Source organism: Trichechus manatus, unplaced genomic scaffold (genome assembly GCF_000243295.1).
Source record: "Trichechus manatus latirostris isolate Lorelei unplaced genomic scaffold, TriManLat1.0 scaffold00068, whole genome shotgun sequence".
NCBI lineage: Eukaryota > Metazoa > Chordata > Mammalia > Sirenia > Trichechidae > Trichechus > Trichechus manatus.
Window position 1 is genome coordinate 10,056,616 of NW_004444004.1, and position 9,254 is coordinate 10,065,869.

General features: G+C 45.5%; 1 long non-coding RNA gene across 6 annotated transcripts in view; it reads right to left on the reverse strand.

Annotated features, from left to right (window-relative positions):
• LOC111821160 (uncharacterized) overlaps positions 1-9,045 on the reverse strand; it is a 52,338-nt gene extending 43,293 nt beyond the window's left edge. For all 6 annotated transcript variants that reach the window (XR_002824624.1, XR_002824623.1, XR_002824622.1 and 3 more), the window contains exon 1: positions 7,795-9,045. This is a non-coding gene — a long non-coding RNA (uncharacterized LOC111821160). The remainder of the gene's footprint in view (positions 1-7,794) is intronic.
• Positions 9,046-9,254: the final 209 nt, after the last annotated feature.

Here is a 9,254-nt window from a genome sequence, read left to right on the forward strand (position 1 = left end):
GGCACGTACATGGTAGTAAAAGACAAAACCATACTCTCTCTCTTTGTATATACAAATGTGTGTGTAAGTACGTAAGTATGTGTGGGAGGCTGTGAGTGAATGATGTAGCCAAACGTTCATGTAGGGTTTTAAAGTTGTTGATGTTGTTAGTTGCCATCAAGTTGATTCTGACTCGTGGCGACCCCATGTGTGCAGAGTACAGCTGTTCTATATGGTTTTCAAGGCTGTGAGCTTTTGGAGGCAGATCACCAAGCCTGTCTTAACGGGAGCGTCTGCGTGGGTTCCAACCACCAAATGTCCAACTAAGTGTCCAGGGCTTAACAATTTGCACCACCCAGATACCAGAGTTTTGCAGTAGAGACTGTAAAACAAATGGCCCTCGCGGAGGTCACCTTCCTCTGTGGAACCATTGGCTGTATTTCTCACTCATGGACCTCCTCACTGGGGCACCAAATGGGGACTGACTACCTACTATTTGGGTCTCCTGAAGGTGAGCCAGAGCATCACCCTCAATTCCTTCTGACCTGCCATCGCCACTGGTCATTACTCATGATGCCACAATGGCCTACTCTCTGAGTCCTTGTCCTGGTTGTTGTAGCTCAGTGAGTCTAGAAAAGCTAATGAGCCAATTATAAGAGAGGAAATCAAGGTACTCATCCCAACCTAAGCCATGAGTTAATTTCATGTGAAAGCTCAAGAAGACCTGTATATCTATACCTGTGCACAAAAAACTGGGTAACTGTTAACATGGAATTGACTTAGAATTCTAAAGAAATCAATGTGGGAACAGGTAGTTAAGCAATTATGTACACAAATAATTATACTGATAATTATATATGTATGTATATGTACACACATAAATATGTATGTGTTTAAATAATATAAATATATATTGCAAGCAAATAATCTAAAAAGAAAACACATCCGGTCATATCCCAATGCAGTAAACCCCACTTAGAAGGCCTAGAGAGTTCCTGGCCTTTCCTTCCTGTTTTTTAGTTCGGAAAAGGCGGAGGGAGAGGCACTGGAGGAGGGGTGTTTAGCATTTGTGGAGCAACATTGCCATCAAGCGGAGGATTTTTGAGCTCGGTCTCGAGCCTCTCTAACTGTATCTTGTTGAGAAGGTCTACGATATGAGGAAGGATGGGTGGGGGGCACTCACAGGGCTCATGGAACTAATCTGGCCACCTCCTGGGTGGATGTGAACACTGCAGGGCCATGCTCTGTGACAAAGGAGCCCCAGGCTGCCAGGCCTGCCTAGTTCAGGGAACTGAGGGGCGTGGCCTCCGTGGCCGGCCCGCCATGTTTGGGAGAAATGGGAAATGTGGGTTTCCTCCCTAAGTTTGAATGCCAAAGGAAAATGTCCTTGAGTCCAGCACAACTAGGTGGTGCCTGGCTACCACCACCGACTGCTCTGACAGGGATCACAATAGAGGGTCCTGGATAGAGCTGGAGAAAAATGTAGAACAAAATTCTAACTCACAAAAAAAGACCAGACTTAGTGGCCTGACAGAGACTGAGAAACCCCACGAGTATGGCCCCAGGACACACTTTTAGCTCGGTAATGAAGTCACTCCTGAGGTTCACCCTTCAGCCAAAGATTAGACAGGCCCATAAAACAAAACGAGACTAAAGGGGCACACCAGCCCAATGGCAAGGACTAGAAGGCAGGAGGGGACAGGAAAACTGGTGATTGGGAACCCAAGGTCAAGAAGGGAGAGTGTTGACAAGTCGTGGGGTTGGTAACCAGTGTCATAAAACAATATGTGTTTAATGAGAAACTAGTTTGTTCTGTAAACCTTCATCTAAAGTACAGTAATAAGAAAAAAAAAAAGAATAAGACCAAAAAAAAAAAAAAAAAAAGAAAAGTAAAAGAAAATGTCCTTAAGGGGGAAAAAAAAGGTCTCTAGAAATTTGGCAAGGTGAAGACCTGAAATAAAAAATTCTGGAATATCTCCACCTCGGTATCAACAAGTTAAATCCATTTCTCTATGTGCGGATGAAATGTGAGATAGACTTGGTTTCTTCCTGGCTCTGTTTCCATGTTCAGCCAACCCATTAACATGCATTCTTTCAGAAGTCAAACATTTCCACTAATCTCCTAAGGAAACAGTACAGCCACAGTCTCCATTTCTACAGAACAAGCCCAAACCTCTAGGTTTCCATTTTACACATACAGACATGATATGGTGACAATACTAGTCTGGTCATCATTACTACTGAGCTGAAACTAGAGCACACCCCATACCCAGAGAAATACACAAGCTTCTCTCCCCTCTATCTATGCTCCCACGGAAGTGTACACTGTTGGCATGGGAGTCTATAATTCGTGTATAGAGTTTGGATCACCTTGTAAACTCTCCTGAAAGCTGAGCCGTACACATGGAAAAGTTAAATCTGTTTCTCACTATAAAGAAGGTTCGGAGAGGGGATGGAAAGGAGAGGAAAAGGCTTGGTAGTGGTCCTAGTACAATGGTAATGGATGTTTTCTTTGAATGGGTTGTGGCTCTATACAGAGTGGACCCTGAAATGTTTAACAAAAACCAGTCCTTCAGGTAGAGCTTTATGGTAGAGACTATAAAATAAGTGTCCCTCTCAGAGGTCATCTGCCTGTTTGGCACCATTGGGCATTCCTTCTGACTCATGATTCTCCAACCTGGGACACCAAATGGGCAATAACCACCCGTGTCCCCTGAAGGTGAGCCAAGGCATCAACCTCACTCTCTTCTTACTTGCCGTAAAAATCCCAAACCCACTGCCATTGAGTCGATTTCAACTCATAGCTACCCTAAAGGACTGAGTAGAACTAATCCATAGGAGTTCCAAGGCTGTAATCTTTATGGAAGCCAACTGCCACATCTTTTACCCTTGGAGCGTGGGTTCAAACCGCAGACATTTCCGTTAGTAGCCAAGTGTGCCACCAGGCTCCTTCTTACCTGCCATAGCCACTGTTATTTACTCTGGATACCACAATGGCCTACTCTCTCCCTGGGGTAGACTCCTGTATCCGTGCCCTTGACCCAGTAGCTCATGAGTCCAGAAAAGCCAATGAGGCAATCATAAGCGAGAAATCAAGATATTCATCTTGAGTCAAGCCATGAGTGAATTTCCTATAAAAGCTAAAATCCTACCCAAGACCTGTATACCTACAACTGTAACCAAAAGAATGAGTATCTGGTAACACAGAATTCTGACATAGGAGTCTTACCAAAATAGATTAGTAATACGTCAAGATAAACATACCTGTATATAGGTATATTTATATATGCACACACACACATACATACTGTAAATAAAAACTCGGGAAAAAAAGAGACAGTGTTTTTCCCAATATCCCAGTGCAGTAAACCCCACTTGGAAGGTCTGGATGGCTTCTGAGCCTACCTTGTCATTTTTTAATCAAAAAGGGGTGTGGTGGGGGGAGGCCACAAAGAAGGGGTGTTTGGCATTTGTGGAGCAACAGTGCCATCAAGCGGAAGTTTTTGAGCATTGTTTCAAGCACAGTTCGCTGTATCTCCTGGATGTGTGCACCACAGAATAGATTCCGAGTCATACTGACTTTATAGGACAGAGTAGAACTGCCCCATAGGGTTTCCTAGGCTGCAATCTTTGTGGGAGCTGATGTCTAGGTCGTTTCTCCTGTGAAGTGTTTGGTGAGTTCAAACGGCGGACCTTCTGGTTAGCAGCCAAGTCCGTATGTACCCATTTCGCCACCCGGGGGCGGCGGGAATAACCGATGTAGTGGACTCCGTTCCCACTCATAGTGACTCTATAGGATAAAGGAGAACTGCCCCATAGGGTTTCCTAGGCTGAAATCTTTGTGGGAGCTTATCTCTAGGTCATTTCTCTTGCGGAGTGGTCGGTGGGTTCAAACAGCGGACCTTTTGGTCAGCAGCCAAGTCAGTACCCACTTTGCCACCCGGAGGGGTTAAAGAAAAACCCCATTGCGGTGGAGTCCATTCCGACTCATAGCGTCCCTATAGGATAGAGGAGAACTGCCCCACAGGGTTTCCTCGGCTGAAATCTTTGTGGGAGCTGATGTCTAGGTCTTTTCTCCTGCGGAGTGGTTGGTAAGTTCCAACGGCGGACCTTTTGGTTAGCAGCCAAGGCCGGACTCGTTTTGCCACGGGACTGGCGGGGCGGGGCGGTGTCTATTGCGTGCGGTCGATTCCGACTCACAGCCACCCAATAGGACAGAGAACTGCCCCATAGGGTTTCCAAGGCGCGTCTGCTGGATTCGATCTGCCGGATCTTTTGGTTAGCAGCGCAACTCTTAACCACCGTGCCACCGGGGTACCTTATCTCCTGGATAGGGCCTCTGATATAAGTTGAGGTGGGTTGGGGGCACTCAGAGAACTCCGTGCCCTGACCAGGCCACTTCCTGGGTGGGTGTGAAAGCTACAGGGCCAGGCTTCCGGATAAGGAAGCCCCAGACTGCCAGACTTGCCCGGCTCCGGGACCCGTGGGGGCGTAGCCTAGGTGACCGCCATGTTTGAGAGAAATGAGAAACGTGGTATTCCTAACTCTGGATTCCAAAGGAAAATGTCCTCAAGGGGGGAAAAAAAAGTCTCCAAAAATATGGGATGGTAAGACCTGAAACTAACAATCCTGCAGTATTTCCACCTCAGGATTCACAAGTTAAATCTATTTCTCTATGTGTGGCTGAAAAGTGAGAAGCACCTGGTTTCTTCCTCTTTCCACGTTCAGGTGACCCATCAGCATGCATCCTTTCAAAAGTCAATGTCTCTACCAGTCTCCTAAAGAAACTGTGCATTCAGTCTCCATTTCTACATAACATACTCAACTCCCTAGGTTTCTAGGTTGCACATACAGACAAGATCTGGTGACATTACTAGCCTAGTGATCGTTATTGCTGAGCTGAAACTAGAGTACCCTCCATATCCACATAGAGAACTACACAGCTTCTCTACCCTCCAGGCATGCTTCCATAGAAGCGTGCACTGTTTGCACTGGAGTCCGTGATCCATGTTTAGGGTTTGGATCACCTTGTAAACCTTATTGAAAGCTGAGCTATATACAGGGAAAAATTAAACTGGTTTCCCATTAAAATGATTTTTGGGAGAAGGGGCGGAAGGGAGAGGAACAGTCTTGGAAGGGGACCTAGTACATGGTAGTGGGTATTTTCTTTGAATGGGATGAGGTTCTAACCACTGTGGCACCTCTATGGCAGTCACGGACAAACAAAACTATGTGTGTGTATGTGTTTAAGAAGATGTGAGTGTAGGATGTAGCCAAACCTTCACAGAGACCTTTACAAAAGAGACTGTAAAGCAAATGACCTGGGGTACCAAATGGGCATTGTCTACCTGGGATTCCTGAAGGTGAGCCAGGGCATAGATCTTACTGTCTTCTGACATGCCTTGGGCACTAGTAATGACTCCTGCTGCTGCTACAATGGCCTACTCTCTGGGGTCTGGCTCCTGAGTCCTTTTCCTGGATGAGATACCCCATGCCTCAGGGAGTTCTGAATTTGCAGGACTCTGTCTTTCGTCCTGGCTGGGACCCTGTTTCCTCCAATCCCAGGCCGCTCCAGAAAGCAACACTGGTGGATTAGTGGCCTTGGCAAACAATTTATACTTGATGGCAACATTGCACCAGAAATGTCAGTGCATGCCTTCCCTAGGACCTCGCCCTCCACCCTTTGCTTTAGAAAAGACACTGACCATTGTCCAGCCTCCCTAAAGAATGGTGCCTCACCATCTTGTCCACTTTCGGGGAGCGAGTTCTCATATCTTGTGCTGAGTCTCACAATCTGTATGTGGGCACTAAGTTTTCTTCCTTCCTGAAGAGGAAAAAATTTCTCTCCTCCCAGGTGCCCTGTGGGTGGACCTAAATCTATTCATATCTGCCCCACTGCCCACCAGGGAACAGTCTAACTTGAGCTTTCTTACACCTCACTGAAAAGCCAGTTGGACAAACCTATGAGGTCTCTAGGAGTTGGACATACAGAGGGGCGCCCACAGGCAATGTGGCATAAAAGGTAAGGGGAAACTCAAATCACCAGACCATGAGCCTGAGGGCCTGCCTCTTCTCAGCTGACACCCCGAGGGTTTCTAACCTTGGTTGTACACATAGGTCAGGAGGGGAGCCCTGTGCCATACCAGGGACAACAGACAATACGGCTTTGCGTGGAGAACATGCAAGTGTGTGCATGCCCACGGAGACCCACGTGTTTTAACTGGGAGCATTCGCAAGGGAATGTGGATACTTTGAGGTTTCTTTTAGACACTCTGGGGGAAATTACAGGATGAAAAGACAGCCTCTGTATACTTGTGGTCCATGTGAAAACAGAAAACGTCTTTGTTTAAAATGCTACCACCACATATGCTAGAATAATGCAATTAAACTGATGCTATCCTCCTCGTCCTCAGAATACTGACCGATGCTCATTCAGAAATACATGTTTAAGCAGAATTTGTATGTGTATTTACTGCAGTGTGCTGTGAGGTAAGTGTTGCCTGGTTTCAGCTTGTCTCTGAGAGTTGCCTAAGTCTTCTGGGAACCCTCCGGGTGGTTCCACTCCTGCTCACAGTCAAAGTTTCACAGGAAAAAATATCCACAGCCCATATACTGTGGTCTTGTGAATGACTTTTGTTTTTACCACTCACAGGTAGTGGCACAGCAAGTTCCACCCTGTACCTTTCCATCTCAGGACTGTCTGGTCTTTGTGCTTGGTTCTGGAAATTTGATGACCTTTTTCCTCAAAGTCTCACTTAGCTTTGCAGACCGCCCAGACATGGGCCAGAGCCTTCTCTTTTGGCAAACCTGTACTTTCCTCCAATGCCAGCCTGCCCAACAACAGACATTCATACCGCAGTTCACGGGATGCTCAAAGGATTCCGCTTGAAGACAGTATGGCTCCTCTATACATGTCCACCCTGCCTCCCCTCCCCAGCCTATTACCAGTCACCTCCCTTGCTCAGAGAAAACACAAGCCAGTGTCCAGCCTCCCCAAACTTGTCATTCTGGCACGCTTTGGGGAAAGCCCCTCACTGACGCACCTTTTGTGGCTTAATCATCTGGAGGTCTTTCTTCCTCTAGATTTTGTTGTGCTTTGCAAGTGGAAGACAGGAATCATACCTCCTCAAGTCATCACACTTTCAGGTTGGTTTGGCAAGAGATGGAGTTACAGAGCGTAGAGAGCTATATGGGTCATGCTGCCCCTTACGCCTCTCCCAAGTCTTCTGCACTACTAGAATATTCTAGCAACTGCTCCTTACCACTTCCTCACTCACCTGGCTGATCAGGAGAAATCATGGGAGAAACAAGTAGGGAGGGCTCAACTCAGAGCAGAAGGCAAACGCCTTCAACACCTGATTCTTCTCAACAGGTCCCCAACAGTCTCTCCCCACAGGAGGCTTGAACTGCTCCTTCCCATAGGTGAGGTGGGTAGTCAAATGGTCTTCTCTCAGGCAGATGGCCTCACAGGGCTCCAGCCTTCAATGGCTTTCCTCTCTCCCCTGCCCTACAGGACACTGACCTCCCATTCCCTGCACCTCTGCCCTTAAGGTGGATATAGATCCTCTCTATGCTGCTCTATGCATCTCCAAGGTTGAATTACACAATGAGGACGTCACTCAGAATCCTTTTTACCACGTTGGAAAGCCATCTAAGAGTCTACAATGTCACCCAGTCATGAATCTATGTTGGGAGGCTCTCCTTCCTGAGGATTCTCAACTACCAGAAACTACTGCATTTAAAAAATACAGTAAGATAAACTGTCACGAGTAATCTGTTTTTGAAAGGAGAACGGACAGAAAAAGGTGGACTCACCCATAACACCACTGCCTGTGTATTTGGCCAGTGTTCATTTTCCTGTCTTTCTTTCAAGTGTGTTTCCTCTGCAACAAGATGTAAGTATGAATGGGATTGCCATTCATAACTCAATTGAACAAGGTTTCCACAAATCAATATATCACATATACCCATGTCCTTAGTTTTGGAGAGCCTTTTCTTAGTTTTCTTTCTTTCCCTCGGAACTTTAATAAGTCTTTCATGTATCAGTTAGGAACTCATTTTAAACCAGTCACAAAAGTTCTTTCCAGGTAACCTGTCCTCGCATGTGATCCCACCATTTGTAAACAGAAAAGGTTAAAAGGTGGCAGTGTACACTCCATTCCATCAACCCAGATACTGTTATTTTTCCACTGAGAAATACAGAAATGAATTTTTTGTTTGATTCTACTGTGTTACATCTTGGGTGAACCAAAATTTCTTGCTAAAGCACGTTGTTTAAAAAAATCTCTTTATTTTTTGTAATTACACAAACATATTTCATGGGTGATGCAGAAAATCAGGTCACACAAGCACCTCATGTGAAATCTGAAGGCATCGACCCCCTAAAAATCTGTCCTCTGTGGCAAGCACAATCATTACTTTGCCTTTATACTTGTAGACCTTTCTTCCTGGCTTCTGTGTTTGTGTGGTTGCAACTGAGTAAATATGGAAGAATATACACAAATACATTCACAAGAATGTTCCTTCCATTATAAATGAAATAAGAGACCCTCAACTGATCAACGGCTCATTTTACTCACTTATAAATGGGAACCGGATACTTCCATTATCGCTACAGAGATCCAAGACATTCTCTTTAGAGAGAAAAGGGTATTTATTCTATTGTATGGCCATGTTATAATTTATCCAATTAATCATCCCTAGGCTGACATTTGTGCCACAAGGTGTACTAGAAATACACATACAAAACATCTTACCTGTGGGGTTATTCATTGCTGCATCCTCTGTAATTTGAAAAAAACGGTGTGGGGAAGGCCAAGTGTTCCATGAGAAAGAATACTTAACTAGTGTCACTACCCAACCTCCCGCTACACATGAGTATCTTAATTCAGCTGTTAGAAATAAAGTGAAAAGTACCGAGGAAAGCATTTTCTCTGTAGGGACACGTAAAAGCAACAAGGTGCAGAAGAGCATATAGCACGTATTGCTTTTGGTATCTGTTGTTGTTAGATGCCGTCGAGTTGCTTCCAACTCATAGTGACCCTGTGTACAACAGAATGAAACACTGCCTGGTCCTGCACCATCCTCAAAATCACTACTATGTTTAAGCCCACTGATGCAGCCACTGTGTCAATCCATCTCATTGAGAGCTTTCCTCTTTTTTGCGGACCCTCTACTTTAACAAGCATGATGTCCTTCTCTAGGGACTGATCACTCCTGATAACATGTCCAAAGTATGTGAGACATAGTCTCACCATCCTTGCTTCTAAGGAGCA